At 37.3% G+C, this 14,653-nt stretch overlaps 1 protein-coding gene across 4 annotated transcripts in view; it reads left to right on the top strand.

Annotated features, from left to right (window-relative positions):
• Positions 1 to 525: 525 nt before the first annotated feature.
• Positions 526 to 14,653, top strand: part of filip1b (filamin A interacting protein 1b) — a 36,487-nt gene continuing 22,359 nt past the window's right edge. For 3 of the 4 annotated variants that reach the window (XM_084431774.1, XM_084431775.1, XM_084431773.1), the window contains exons 1-2: positions 548 to 656; positions 729 to 984. The gene's annotated coding sequence lies outside the window, so the exon portion shown is untranslated. Of the gene's footprint in view, positions 985 to 14,653 lie in introns of all 4 variants that reach the window. The other variant, XM_084431772.1, reaches the window with a different exon arrangement.

The following is a 14,653-nucleotide window of genomic DNA, read 5'->3' on the forward strand; positions in this document are numbered from 1 at the left end:
GAATTTGGAGGTAAAATATGCTTAATTGTCATGGAAATTGAATGAATGAATGAATGAATGAATTAACAGCTCAAAAATATGCTTTATTTTTATGGGAAAAAATACAAATAAAATAATAAATAAATATATAACAGCTCAAAAATATCCTATATAATATATAAAAATAAATAAAATAAAATATAAATAGATAAAATAATAAATAGAAAGTAATATATATATATATATATAATTATTATTATTATTATTTTTTTGATAAAATGTGATACTTGTATATAAATTTGGATATGTTCACAGCTCACTCTGATTTGCTCTCAAATATGAGTTTTGCTCCCCTACGCCGTTTCCCCTTCATTCACCAGTGTTTGATCTACCTGAGTTAGAAAGTTCATTTCTTTCCCAGCAACTGCTTGGGTAGTTATGACAGTCTTTTCCTCATTTGGAGGAATACCGTGGTCCAGCTGTCAGCAGGGTTCACAGACGTCTGTTTCAACCCCCTCAGCTGCTAAACGCTACGAGAGACTGAGCGCATGAGTTAAAATTAGCTCTTAGTCAACACACGGCTTCACGGGTCAGGACATAAAGGACTTTGGGGTCTCTCCAGACAGTCTAAACTGTCCCGTCTTTCCCTCATCCAGGACATTGAGAAGGCAAAAGAAGTGAGCTTGAGTGATATCAACCAGATCTCTACCTTCTTTCTTATTGGTCATTCTCTATCTCTCTTTTCTCAGTCATTCTGCTCGCTCGGGCTTGGACAGAGGACAATACAGTTCTCACAGACCGCCAGTGCTTGGACAATCCCTGTAGGAGCAGAAAGACCACGGAAAGGCAGGACAGCAAGAAGGAGCGTCTTTGTGATGGTTTATTCCAGGAACAGATGGACGTTAAAGTGGACGTTTCTTTTGACACGGTTTTAAAGTCTTCGCTGACTTTGACACAAAGTCATCTGTGAACTGAGACCTGTAACTTGGGACCATATAAGAAAAGGTATGTTGTGCACTTCTTAAAAATGTCATATTATGTTTTTATCAAAATATTTGTGTGTGTGTGTGTGTGTGTGTGTGTGTGTGTGTGTGTGTGTGTGTGTGTGTGTGTGTGTGTGTGTGTGTGTGTGTGTGTGTGTGTGTGTGTGTGTGTGTGTGTGTGTGAGATTAAAAATGAAAATGTTAAAGGAAAAAATATCATATAATTTTGACTGACAAAAAAGCGTAAAATTATTTAAGCAATTATTAAATGGTATAAAATTACACACACAGATAAACACACGCGCATATATATATATATATATATATATATATATATACATACACACACACACACACACACACACACACACACACACACACACACACACATATATATTATGTAAACACAAACGTTTATGTTAGATGTGATTAATCGTGATTTATCGGTTAGGCAGCACTAATATATAGCCTATATATACAGCACTATATATATATATATGTGTGTATATAATCTATGTATGTGTGTGTATATATGTGTGTGTGTCTGTGTAATTTTATGTAGTTTATTACAATTGTAATAATGTTACTTTTGATACCAAAATGATACATTTATTTTTTTCCTCTAAAATTCTTATGTTTCCATTAATTTTGTTAAGATTTGTTTTGTACTGTTTAAATGAGAAGCTTACAATCAACAGGTTCTTTTAGTGTTAACTTACCCTATAGAGTGTGACAACATGCCCCGCTACATTTCTAAGCAGAAAAATACATATTTATCAGTTTTGCCTGGCAGATGATTTGGATAAAAAAAAAAAAAAAAACTTTAAATTTATGTTGAAGAACGGACTCAAGCCATCTTTTAACTTCAACAACCCCTCGCATCCTTTGCAGGAAGTACAAGAATCTAGTTTTATTTGTGTTTATGTGCACGGTGACCATGTAACTGCGAGGTCTGTTGGGCTCTGACTTCATTGTGAGAAAGGGCAGCTTTCAGGAAGCGCTTCATCAGATTGCACTTAGCGATTCCATCTCCTACTGAAGGAGTTCCTCTGTGACGGGCCCAGGGGAGCCGACTGGCACCTTTACAGCGCTTTAAAGTTCGTCAGCGACAGAGATGATGTCTTAAATCAGCCTGTGTGACTCAGGACTCTCTCTGGACTTGAGGATCTGTCTAAACATTTCAGTTTGTGGAGGAAGTCCACATGTGGGTGAGGGGGAAAGAGAAGCGATGAAGTCCAGAGTGCTTGTGTTTAGGCATTGCAAATAATGTTGGAATTCCTGAGCTGTCATAATGTGACGTCACCATGCAATACCGTGCTACTTTGTTATATCAACAATGGTACTGATGATGAATGATTTCTGTATTCTTACTATCATCAGTACACTATTATGGTCACTTGGGAACGGTGTGTCTGCAGTCTGTGAGATCAGAAGTGTCTGATTTCTTCCGTGCCCTGCAGGAATGATTATCCCAATGTTTTCCTTTGAATCATCGGCCACAGTTAGCGTCTGAACTAATGACCTGACGCGCTGCGATAAGACACGGTACATGACATCACCTCTCTAATTCTGCACCACCGTGTGAGAAACGACAACAAGCCTCCTCTCCTGCTTTCGGTGCTCGTCATCGTCATGACAACAAAACAGAGGCTGCTTGTTTAGATGCTTTGTTTAGTTCATTCACATAATGTTTAGTTTATTTTTAACAAAAAGCATGCCGGCTCTAAAATGTTGCCGTCACTCTTTAGTGAGTTTACTAAAACACACACTTACGAAAAGTACATAAAAAGGTATTCGTTGAAGTACTTTGGAGAACCATGTAAATCATTTTCACTTCCATAGTATTTATCAAAGAACTATGACTTTACCAAGACTTTACAACATGCGGCATAGTAAATACCTTGGTATATGAATATATAATTTTGTACTATGACATATATTAAAGTACCATGGATATACTACAGTTTTAGACATGTACCTTGGTAGTACCATGGTATTCTTTAAAGTATGAAATAAAAACGTGTATGGTACCATGACATTACCTAAGGCCATGGTAATACTATGAATACGGCTACTCAAAATAAGACTTTAAACATCTGAATGTTCCGTTGACCAAGACACAATTATTATACCTTTTTTTCTTATCTGTTATTTCGCAGTAACCAAGTGACGTAACGTCTGGTAAGATTCACCCCTCTTGTTTTTCCACCATCTTTTCCCTTTCTCTCTAATTGTGGCATTCTGCCAATTGATGGTCAACTCTCTCATTCTCCAAGGCCAATCAACTCTTCCACGTGACACCTCTTAACAATGGTCTTATTCTTTCACAGCAGTCAGGTGTTTACCAGAAAATCCCTGACTATGCAAAAACTGCTCAGTGGCTGCACACACTTCACATCTTGACCTTTGTAGTCACAGTCACATAGGCCATAAGGCCCTTAAAAACACATCTGGCTTTTATTGTATTCAAAACTAATTCTACAATTGTTTTCTATCCACGTTATTCCTACGCCCCATGATGCTTTGCGTGAATTATGGGTGTACCTTCCGTTAAGCTGTAAACAATCTCTATGGACGCAATAATATATGACATTACATTTTTCTACTCACCCTTCAACCATTGAACATTAAAAGGACATTTAAAGGTGTAAAAGCATCAACAGACCATGAATAACCCCAAAAGCGTGAATCTTTCCACAGCAAAATCGGACGGTTAAATATCACTGTGGTCATCTGTATTATGTAACATACGTTGCCTTATTAAAAATAAAAATAAATATTTACTTCAGCATTGCGTGATACTATTTCAAAGTGATTTCAGTCATTTTGACAGATAATAAATTGTATTTACCCGTGAACACAAACCTGGAAAGAGACGTGAGGATTTGGGGAGAAAAAAAAGAGAGATTCTTCTTCGTGCATTCCAGTGAATTATTAAAGGAGAACTCCGGTCAATTTGAACATTGAAAATTTTTTTGTACATTTGGAGTGCTGTCAGTACAGAGAACAACGACAAAAATCAGTGTTGCCTACACCGTGTTATCCTCGTTTTAAAATTTGCACCCTGTTGACTTCAATGGGGCAAGTTTTAAACCTGCTTTTAGCCTCTTAACATCCTTGATGTGTCATTACAAGTGCACAGGTCATGTGAGTGATTCCTTCGGAGTGAACGCGGGTGAATCTGACTGCAGTAGATGTGAAAGAAATATATAAAAAATGATGTTTATTCAGCCAGCGCACATACCTGTATTTACATCCTGTTTTCGGTCGAAGTCCACAGTAATCGATTGTCGAGTTCACGCGCATAGGTTTAGTACCTATGATCACGCGCGTGTGCTGAATAAACATCATTTTTTATATATTTCTTTCACATCTACTGCAGTCAGATTCACCCGCGTTCACTCTGAAGGAATCTCTCACATGACCTGTGCACTTGTAATGACACATCAAGGATGTTAAGAGGCTAAAAGCAGGTTTAAAACTTGCCCCATTGAAGTCAACAGGGTGCAAATTTTAAAACGAGGATAACACGGTGTAGGCAACACTGATTTTTGTCGTTGTTCTCTGTACTGACAGCACTCCAAATGTACAAAAAGATGAGCTCAATGTTAAAATTGACCGGAGTTCTCCTTTAATGGCATTTATCGTAAATTAAATCGGGAGAACAGACCACAAATGTGCAGTACATGTTGACCTTTTTCATACTATTACAGCGGAATGCAAGAGGAAAAAAGAAAATAACCATGAGGAAAAGAATGCAGTGATTGTAAAGAGCTCATAGATATTCTTGTTATAAACGTCACGTTAAAATACCAAGTGTTACGTTATTCTTAAATAAAAAATGAAAGAAAACTGATAGCTCATTCAGGAATAAGATGGATAGAATAGAGAAAATATTTCAACACTACCAGAGTATATTTCAAACATAGAGATTTCAAACTACATTGGTATCACAATGTTTTGGGGCATGTACTAGGGTATTCTTTGCAGTTCCTATGAAAACAATGTACTGTAAATTCCATAGTATTGGAAGTTTGTGGTCAGTCATTAAAAAAAAAAAAAGATATTAAAGGGGTGGTATAATGCCCTTTTCACAAGATGTAAAATAAGTCTTTGTTGTCCCCAGAGTGTGTATATGAAGTTTTAGCTCAAAATACCCCACAGATATTTCTATATAGCATGTTAAAATTGTCCATTTTTGAGGGTGAGCAAAAAACGCACCGTTTTGTGTCTGTTCCTTTAAATGCAAATGAGCTGCTGCTCCCGGCACAGGGGGCGGAGCTTCAAGAGCTTGCACTCACAGACATGCACTAAAAATTTCAAAAACTTTTAGCCTTTTATGTTCAAACCGGAGTCAGACAATGATGGAGAGACTCAAGAAGAAGTGACAACATGTAGAAGCAACAGGACATTTCTGAATGGTTAGTTGATGAATTTATGTAGCTGATGTGTAGTTATCTTCTAGTCATTGATTAGCATATTCTGTCATGATAATCTATAAATCGTGTCCCGGGGGCGGGGTTTATGTAAATTCTAGGGTTGGTGATGTCACTAACCCGGGAGGAATGTGGTGTAGTCTCTACCAGCCGTTTGTTGTAGTCCTTAAAAAGCAATTTCTTTAAAAGCAAATATCTCCCTTTGCTCTGAACTTTGAGCGTTGTAACTTTGCAGATGTTGTTTATGCTCAAACAGCAACATTACACACTAACTAAAGTTAGAAAAGTGAAATCATAATCAACCACCCCTTTAATACTTATATCCAGCAAGGACACAACATAAATTGATCAAAAGTGACAGTAAACACATTTATAATGTTACAAAGATTTCAAAAAAAAAAAAAAAAAAAATGAAGCAGCTCAACTGTTTCCAAATTAGCTAATAATAATCAGAAATGTTTCTTGAGCAGCAAATCATCATATTATAATGATTTCTGAAGGGTCATGTGACACTGAAGACTGGTGTAATGATGCTGAAAATTCAGCTTTGATCACAGGAATAAATTACGTTTTAAAATATATTCACATAGAAAACAGTTATTTAATATGTAAGGGATAATGTAGAGCGAGGCGGTTGTTATAGCGAATACAACCCCGACGGGCTGATCAGGACCCCGACGCGGAGCTTGAATCAGCCTGTCGGGGTTGTATTCGCTATAACAACCACCTCGCTCTACATTATCCCGCTTACTACATGGCTACCTACCAAATAAATCAATAATTTGACACAAAATATTGATTCAAAAAGGAGTTTATTGATTTAAAAAATGATTGTATTGCTTCCGCTAAAGAAAATAGTCCGTTCCGTCTCTACGGTTGGAATTCTGCGTCCATAGCAACGCTCTGTTTTTCATGGCAATGGTGTGTTATACTTAGCAGCGGTCTGATATCAAGAAATAACAGACTGCATTCTACATTAGAATTCAACCAAGCCATGTAATAATGTAATATATCACTGTTTTTACTGTATTTATGATCAAATAAATGCAGCCTTGGTGAGCAGAAGAGACCTAAAAAAAAAACACATTTATGAACAGTCCTTAAATACTGAAGGATATACAATAAATCACGTATAACCATCTGACATAATCACTTTACCATGGTACTGGCACAGTTAGAGTAGTTTGTTGTAAACTTAGCAGTCACATTTTATGTCTATAGGAACCATTATAAACAGAAAGTGAGGTGTGTTTATTTTTAAAGGAGTATGAGCGGTGACATCGGGCATGTGTTGAAGTTTAAACTCTTCACCTGTTAGTACTCAAGGCTGCACAGCCTCAGGCTTTACTCCTTCTGGAAGGGTGTGTGTCTCTAAAAGTGACACAGCCGTGGGATGTAGGATTAACATTATATCATTGCAGCTAAAGCAGACCCTGGTGAGATCATCTCTCCGCTGCAGCCCACACCTATTGTCAGAAAAAACACGGCAGAGAGCCAAAAGCATTACTGCAGACGCTGAGAGATCTGGGCTCGCTCATGGCTTTGCGCTTTTTCTGCAAAACTCTTCCAAATGAGCAAGCAGATCCATTGGGAATAGTTTTTTTGTTTTCTTCCCGATTGTGACATACTACTAATTACTAATTTGATGTTTAGTTTATTCTTTAAAGTCACCATGAAATCAAAAATTCTTTTTTTTTTTTTTTTTTTTTTTTTAATCGACTATTGCAGTATTTGTTATAAATAATTTGTAATTTCATTTGCCTCATAATCTTTAATAAAAATATTTTCCTCGGCCTCTTGCAGCGACATCTCTTCTCTTTTCTGATGACGCGTTCACTGGCGCGAGGGCGGGGCAACCTGTCACTCACATGAGATTGACCAATAGCAAACCACAACCATCCAATCAATTCCCCATGAACAAAATCAAGCCCCGCCCTACATTTGTTCTGGTTCCAGAAGCCGTTTCACTCAGATATACGTTACAATAGGGAAGAAAACACTCTCGCAACTTCAGACTTTAAGGCAAGGCAAGTTTATTTATATAGCACATTTCATACATGGTCATTCAAAGTGCTTTACACATAAAGGAATTAAAATTAAAATCACAGAAAGGAATTTATCCAAAGTGATTTGAATACTCTTAAATATTATTAACGAGATAAAAATGTATGCACTTCACTTTATTAATACGTGTTCCTGGTCTTATTTTCCAACAAAAATGACTATAGAATCATTATTAATGCTGTTAGTGTGATATAAAATTACTCATGCTGTGATACAATAGCTTGATCACTTTAACTTATTTCCTCCATCCTCTGTTTAACTGTACATGGGAAATGACATCATCTTCCTCCCATCAGAAAGGCATCTGTTCATCTGGACATTCGTCCTCTGTGACGGACGATCGGAGCAGAAACACACGGCCGTAAGAAAACATGCTTATCAGTAACATTTACTCATCGATCTCAGCCAGGCAGGACAAAAGCGAGCGCTGTGATATAAATGACTCCCAAAGCGTGTATGAAGCTGACGCTGAAGTCATTACACAACGAGTGTTTCTCATTCTGGGTCAGCAGATGTCTTTCTGAAGGAGGTGATTTTGAAGGAGCCGTTTGTGCAACGGAAAGAATGTTCCAGATAGCAGAGCTATTTCTGAGAAAAGGCTTGTCGTTGCATTCATAGTGCCGTTTGTTTCTGAAACTATTTTTTTAAATGAATATAATGTTGACTTGACAAGGTCTGTCTATCTATCTATCTATCTATCCATCTATCTATCTATCTATCTGTCTGTCTGTCGTTTTGTCTGTCTATCGTTTATTTGTTCTGTCTGTCTGTCGTTTATTCGTTCTGTCTGTCTGTTGTTTATTCTATCTATCCATCGATCTGTCTATCTATCTATCTATCTATCTATCTATCTGTCTGTCTGTCTGTCTGTCGTTTTGTCTGTCTATCGTTTATTTGTTCTGTCTGTCTGTCGTTTATTCGTTCTGTCTGTCTGTCTGTCGTTTATTCTATCTATCCATCTATCTATCTATCTATCTATCTATCTATCTATCTATCTATCTATCTATCTATCTATCTATCTATCTATCTATCTGTCTGTCGTTTTGTCTGTCTATCGTTTATTTGTTCTGTCTGTCTGTTGTTTATTCATTCTGTCTGTCTGTCTGTCTGTCTGTCATTTATTATCCATCTATCTGTCTGTCTGTCGTTTTGTCTGTCTGTCTGTCTGTCGTTTATTTGTTCTGTCTGTCTGTCTGTCGTTTATTCGTTCTGTCTGTCATTTATTCTATCTATCCATCTATCTGTCTGTCTGTCTGTCGTTTTGTCTGTCTGTCTGTCTGTCTGTCTGTCTGTCGTTTATTTGTTCTGTCTGTCTGTCTGTCTGTCTGTCGTTTATTCGTTCTGTCTGTCATTTATTCTATCTATCCATCTATCTATCTGTCTGTCTGTCGTTTATTCATTCTGTCTGTCTGTCTGTCATTTATTCTATCTATCCATCTATCTATCTGTCTGTCTGTCGTTTTGTCTGTCTGTCTGTCAGTCATTTATTTGTTCTGTCTGTCTGTCGTTTTGTCTGTCTGTCGTTTTGTCTGTCTGTCGTTTATTTGTTCTGTCTGTCGTTTATTTGTTCTGTCTGTCTGTCATTTTGTCTGTCGTTTATTTGTTCTGTCTGTCTGTCTGTCATTTATTCTATCTATCCATCTATCTATCTGTCTGTCTGTCTGTCGTTTTGTCTGTCTGTCTGTCTGTCGTTTATTTGTTCTGTCTGTCTGTCGTTTATTTGTTCTGTCTGTCTGTCATTTATTCATTCTGTCATCCATCCATCCATCCATCCAAATGTAGGTTTTCATTTGACAATTCTTAAACTACAGGTTTGCAAAATACCACTTCCTAAAGTACTTATCATCATCATTACTAACTGAACTTATTTCGACCCCATCACAATAAATTTGGAATTACAGTCTGCATCTTCCACAGAAAGTTATTATATATTCCACAGCTCTCTAGAAGACCTGATTCTGATTGATCAACCGCTACATTCCACAATCATAATTGTATAAAGACGGGGGTTTTGTCCATCCAATCTGTGTTTGTTTTGCCTTAATGACGGACTGACTGTATTTTACCTCTGACATGGTGTTTAGGACTGTGGGGAAAATGTAAATGAAATAGGCACAGGTGATACAGATGAGAAAAGAGGCAAATTTCAGTGCAGTAAAACTGCGTAACCATCATAAAGTACAGTATGAGAGTCCTGTTGAACTCTCACCTAAAACGCGACTCTACATATTTCATCAGGCGCTATTTTAAACTTGGATATATGATTCCTATTTTTAAATGCACTCTAAAACCTCTCAGTGTCCTCTCTTTATATATCTCTTTCGCACACTCTCTCTCCTTGCCATGTTGGGTGACATCAGGTCACATTTATTAGATTAAGGCTGTAGACCTTTCAGAAGGCAGTAAATAGGGTTCATTTTTTATTTGATGATTTTTACTTTGCATCCTGGCACAAATAGCTGGTGTGCACTTGTGATATGGGTATTTTTAGAGGCTTACGTTACAGGATAATACAGTAGGACATGGCAGATGGTCAGAGCTTGTGCCGTCACAGGAAGCGTTTCGTCCAATGCACTGAAAATGTTGTAGGTTGTGTGTGTTTCTGATGAGAGAATGACTGAAGCTGTAAGGAGGGTTTTCTCATTACGGAGGACAATGCTTTGCTTTTGGTGAAATTGCATTCTGCTATGCTCATTTCAGTATGAACTTTTTCCTCGGAGCAATAAAAATAGATGGAAAGTTGACAATTACATTATGCATACAGCAAGTAGAATCCTACTCTTAACAAGTATTTTAGTATAATGTTCCAGTTAAAATATCTAAAAATCTCTGACGGCGTGTTTACCGCCGCAAGGGCGGGGCAACCTGTCACTCACATGAGATTGACCAATAGCAAACCACAACCATCCGATCAATTCCACATGGACAAAATCAAGCCCCGCCCTACATTTGTTCTTGTTCCAGAAGCCGTTTCACTCAGATATACGTCACAATAGAGAAGAAAAGACTATCGCAACTTAAAGAACTTTAATCAATTCTTAATTTTAAGTATTTTAGTCTAATTTTCCAGTTAAAATATCCCAAAATCTTCAAAACATATTTGCGTTGCATACAATATTAAGACTTGTTTTCAGAGACTGTATCGTTAATAGTTTATTTTGTTTTACTGAACTTGGTAGTTTTTTTTCCCCCACACTTGTTTTAAGTGTGAAAAAAGATGCTGTTAAGATGCATTCTCTGAAATCAAATCTTAATGTACATGTATCTTGTTGTAAGGAAGCAAGTCAAAAAAGACTCATTAGCAGACACATCTACTTTTTGTTTCCTCAGGAGGAACATCTGAGAAGCAGGACACTTCAGCAAGTCAGCTTTTGCTTAAAGGGATAGTTCACTTTGAAATTAAATTTTGGTATGTTTTAGCTTACCTCAAGGGCATCCAAGATGTAGGTGTCTTTTTTTCCGCAGTAGTTTCAATTTTGATATTTTTAGGTCAAACCGTTCTTGTCTGTCAGTCATTTAATGCAGGTCTATGGTCACTGTCTCAAAGAGCATGCACAGAGTCGAAATTAAAACAATTCCCCATCGTCCAAATTAAACAATTCCCCATCGTAAGTACACATTGATGGCCTAAGACACGAAACGAGCGGTTTGTGTGAGAAAACGAACAGTATTTATATCGTTTTTACCTCTTGTAACAGCCACGTCCAAGTGATCTGAGGGCGCGGGCGCTTCCTGCTGTGTGACGTGTACGCAGACTGGTGCATAGATATATACACTAGATGTCGCCTTGGCTACGGCATTCGTTAAGAACTGCTGTAGCCAAGGCGAAATCTAGTGTATATATCTATGCACGGGTCTGCATACAGATCACTTGGACGTGGCTGTGTTACAAGAGGTAAAAACGATATAAATACTGCTCGTTTTCTCACACAAACCGCTTGTTTCGTGTCTTAGGCCATCAATGTGTACTTACGATGGGGAATTGTTTCATTTGGACGATGGGGAATTGTTTTAATTTCGACTCTGTGCATGCTCTTTGAGACAGTGACCATAGACCTGCATTAAATGACTGACAGACAAGAACGGTTTGACCTAAAAATATAAAAATTGAAACTACTGCGGAAAAAAAGACACCTACATCTTGGATGCCCTTGAGGTAAGCTAAAACATACCAAAATTTAATTTCAAAGTGAACTATCCCTTTAATTTTTGCTTTCATTGCTGTCTGGGAGAAACAAATGGGATCATTAAAAATAAGATGTCTTAAGGGGTGGTTGATTATGATTTCATTTTTCTAACTTTAGTTAGTGTGTAATGTTGCTGTTTGAGCATAAACAACATCTGCAAAGTTACAACGCTCAAAGTTCAAAGCAAAGGGAGATATTTTCTTTTAAAGATATTGCTTTTTAAGGACTTCAACAAATGGCTGGTAGAGACTACACCACATTCCTCCCGGGTTAGTGACATCACCAACCCTAGAATTTACATAAACCCCGCCCCCGGGAAAGCGATTTAGATTATCATGACAGAATATGGTAATGACTACAAGATAACTACACATAAGCTACATAAATTCACCAACTAACCATTCAGAAAGGTTGTCTACATGTTGTCACTTCTGCTTGAGTCTCTTCATCTTTGTCTGACTCCGGTTTGAACATAAAAGGCTAAAGATTTTTGACATTTCCAGTGCATGTCTGTGTGAGGTGAAAGGACACGAGCTGTTGTAGCTCCGCCCACTGTTTTGGGAGCAGCAGCTCATTTGCATTTAAAGGGACACACACAAAAACGGTGTGTTTTTGCTCACCCTCAAAAAGTGACAATTTTAACATGCTATATACAAATATATGTGGGGTATTTTGAGCTAAAACTTCACATACACACTCTGGGGACATCAAAGACTTATTTTACATCTTGTGAAAGGGGCATTATACCACCCCTTTAAATGTTTTCGTTCATATGGGTTTATAATACGGGTGTAACGACCTCGTGTCACAATTCGATACATATCACAATACTGAACTCACAATATGATATTAATGCGATCAGGGTTTGAAATTAACACCTGCCAACCTGCCAAATGTGGGTAAAAACTGTGGCGGGTAACGCTGTCAAATCACTAGCCAAAGTGTTGCTTTGCTGGGGAAGTTTGTGGTTTAAGACAAATCTGCGCAGATTTAGCCAAACACTCAACTCGTAAGTCATCATGTTTAGTGTTGCACGGTGTACCGATACTTCAAAAGTATCGCGATACTCGGAAATTAAAAACGTCACGATACCTAAATTTATCAGTATCGATACTTAAAAAAACAACAACAAAAAAAACGCCTCCCTATGGACGTCTGTGTTTTTTTCCTGACGCACGCAGCAAAGAACCTGCCGCTGTCAGTGTCATGTGACAAAACACTATAGCGAGATGGCTGCATGTGTGAGCACAAGTGGTCCACGACTCGTAGAAAAAGATGACGCGAGGAGTGACATATGGAAGTACGTTGCCTACCTTGCTCTGTTGCACAGTGCACCGATACTTCAAAAGTAAATCGGAAATTAAAAACGTCACGATTCCTTAATTTATTAGTATCCATACTTCTAAGAATGACCGCGTTCCAGATTTGTAAGGCCGGCGACACACTGGCTGCGTGTCGTGTCCGTTTTTATTTCGGCTCCCATGTTAACTGACTGCCTGATTTTTCACGCGTCACACAAGCGTGTTGGAAGCGTTCCCAGGCAAAATAGAATAGGAAAAGATGTTTCTATGTCATTTTGACACGAATACATATTAATAAATGACATTTTGATGTTTGAAAGTTTTGACATAAATACAATATAAATGTAATTGAAAAAAATATGATCGATTTTCAATTATTGCACCTCTCAATACAGAACGAATTATTCTGTAGCCTATTTTGCCGCCAACACTGCCGACGTTGTCTTTGCTGCTATATATTTATGTTTAACATGAAGTATAGGCCTTCCACAACTCTCTCCCCACATGTCAAATATATCACCAATGAGGCTTATCATATGTTACCAATATTAAACATTGTTTAATATAATCGCTGTTCATATTTTTATTCAAAGTTCAGAATCAAGATAAAGCTCTTATGTTTCTTATGATAAATGAGATAATGCTGCTAAATTTATAAAAAAAAATTACCTTGAATGTCATTGCTCTAATTTATTTTTTATATTTTGATATTTCATATTTTGTTCAAATGTTTAATATATCTGCTGTTCATATGTTCATTTATTAGTGTGTTATATGATTAGAATGTTGTCCCGGTTTTAAAATAAAGCACAGCAATGATATTTGAGAGTGTTTCTCCCTTTTCAGGAAAAGTATCGAAAAAGTATCGAAATCGCAATACTTGACTTGGTATCGGTATCGAAACAATAATTTTGGTATCGTGACAACACTAATCATGTTATATGAAATACAGCGTATTGCACAGAATCTGCTCATATCTGGCTTACCTGAACACACACGTCGCTACTCAACAAATAACGTCGTGCTTGTTCATTTGCAATTGCAATCAATAGCGAAGGTTAAAAAAATTATAATAATGTGGCGAAACTTCCCGCAGACCAGACTTCACACGCAAAGACCGAGCTGAAAAACAGTCCTCACTGATACAGCTGAAGATGAGCTCTGAGGACATTTTCCAACATTTTAGCAGACCCTGGCTTATCCTGAGACCACATGTTTGTTTTGTTCCTCGTGATATTTTATGTTCTTTGTACTGTATTGATCGGTCCACCTACAATTAATTTTTTGGTGATGAGGATAAAGAGGAAGGGAGGAGATGGCTAGATGATAAGATTTTGATTGAATAAGATAAGATTTCTCACACAGTAATTTTTATTTTGGTTGAACTATACTCAAATACATATTTACACTATCCACACACGTACATACGTATACATACACACATATTGTTGCATTTTTGTATGTCCAATAACATACACATACATATATTTAGGGCAGTTACAAATAGCTCTGTGTGCCTGATGTGTTAAAGTAATGACCATATGATGAGCTTTATTTTGGCAATCATATGATCAACACAAATCCAGCGCTTCAGTTTGTGCCAGACAGATGCGTCAATGTGAGAGTTTCTCTGCCCATATTTAGTCACATTTCTCCAGCCTGGAAACAAACTCTGACGTTTTCCTCACGAACTGTCTGTGTGC

This window comes from Rutilus rutilus (genome assembly GCF_951802725.1).
Source record: "Rutilus rutilus genome assembly, chromosome: 15".
In the NCBI taxonomy this organism is placed as follows: Eukaryota; Metazoa; Chordata; class Actinopteri; order Cypriniformes; family Leuciscidae; genus Rutilus; species Rutilus rutilus.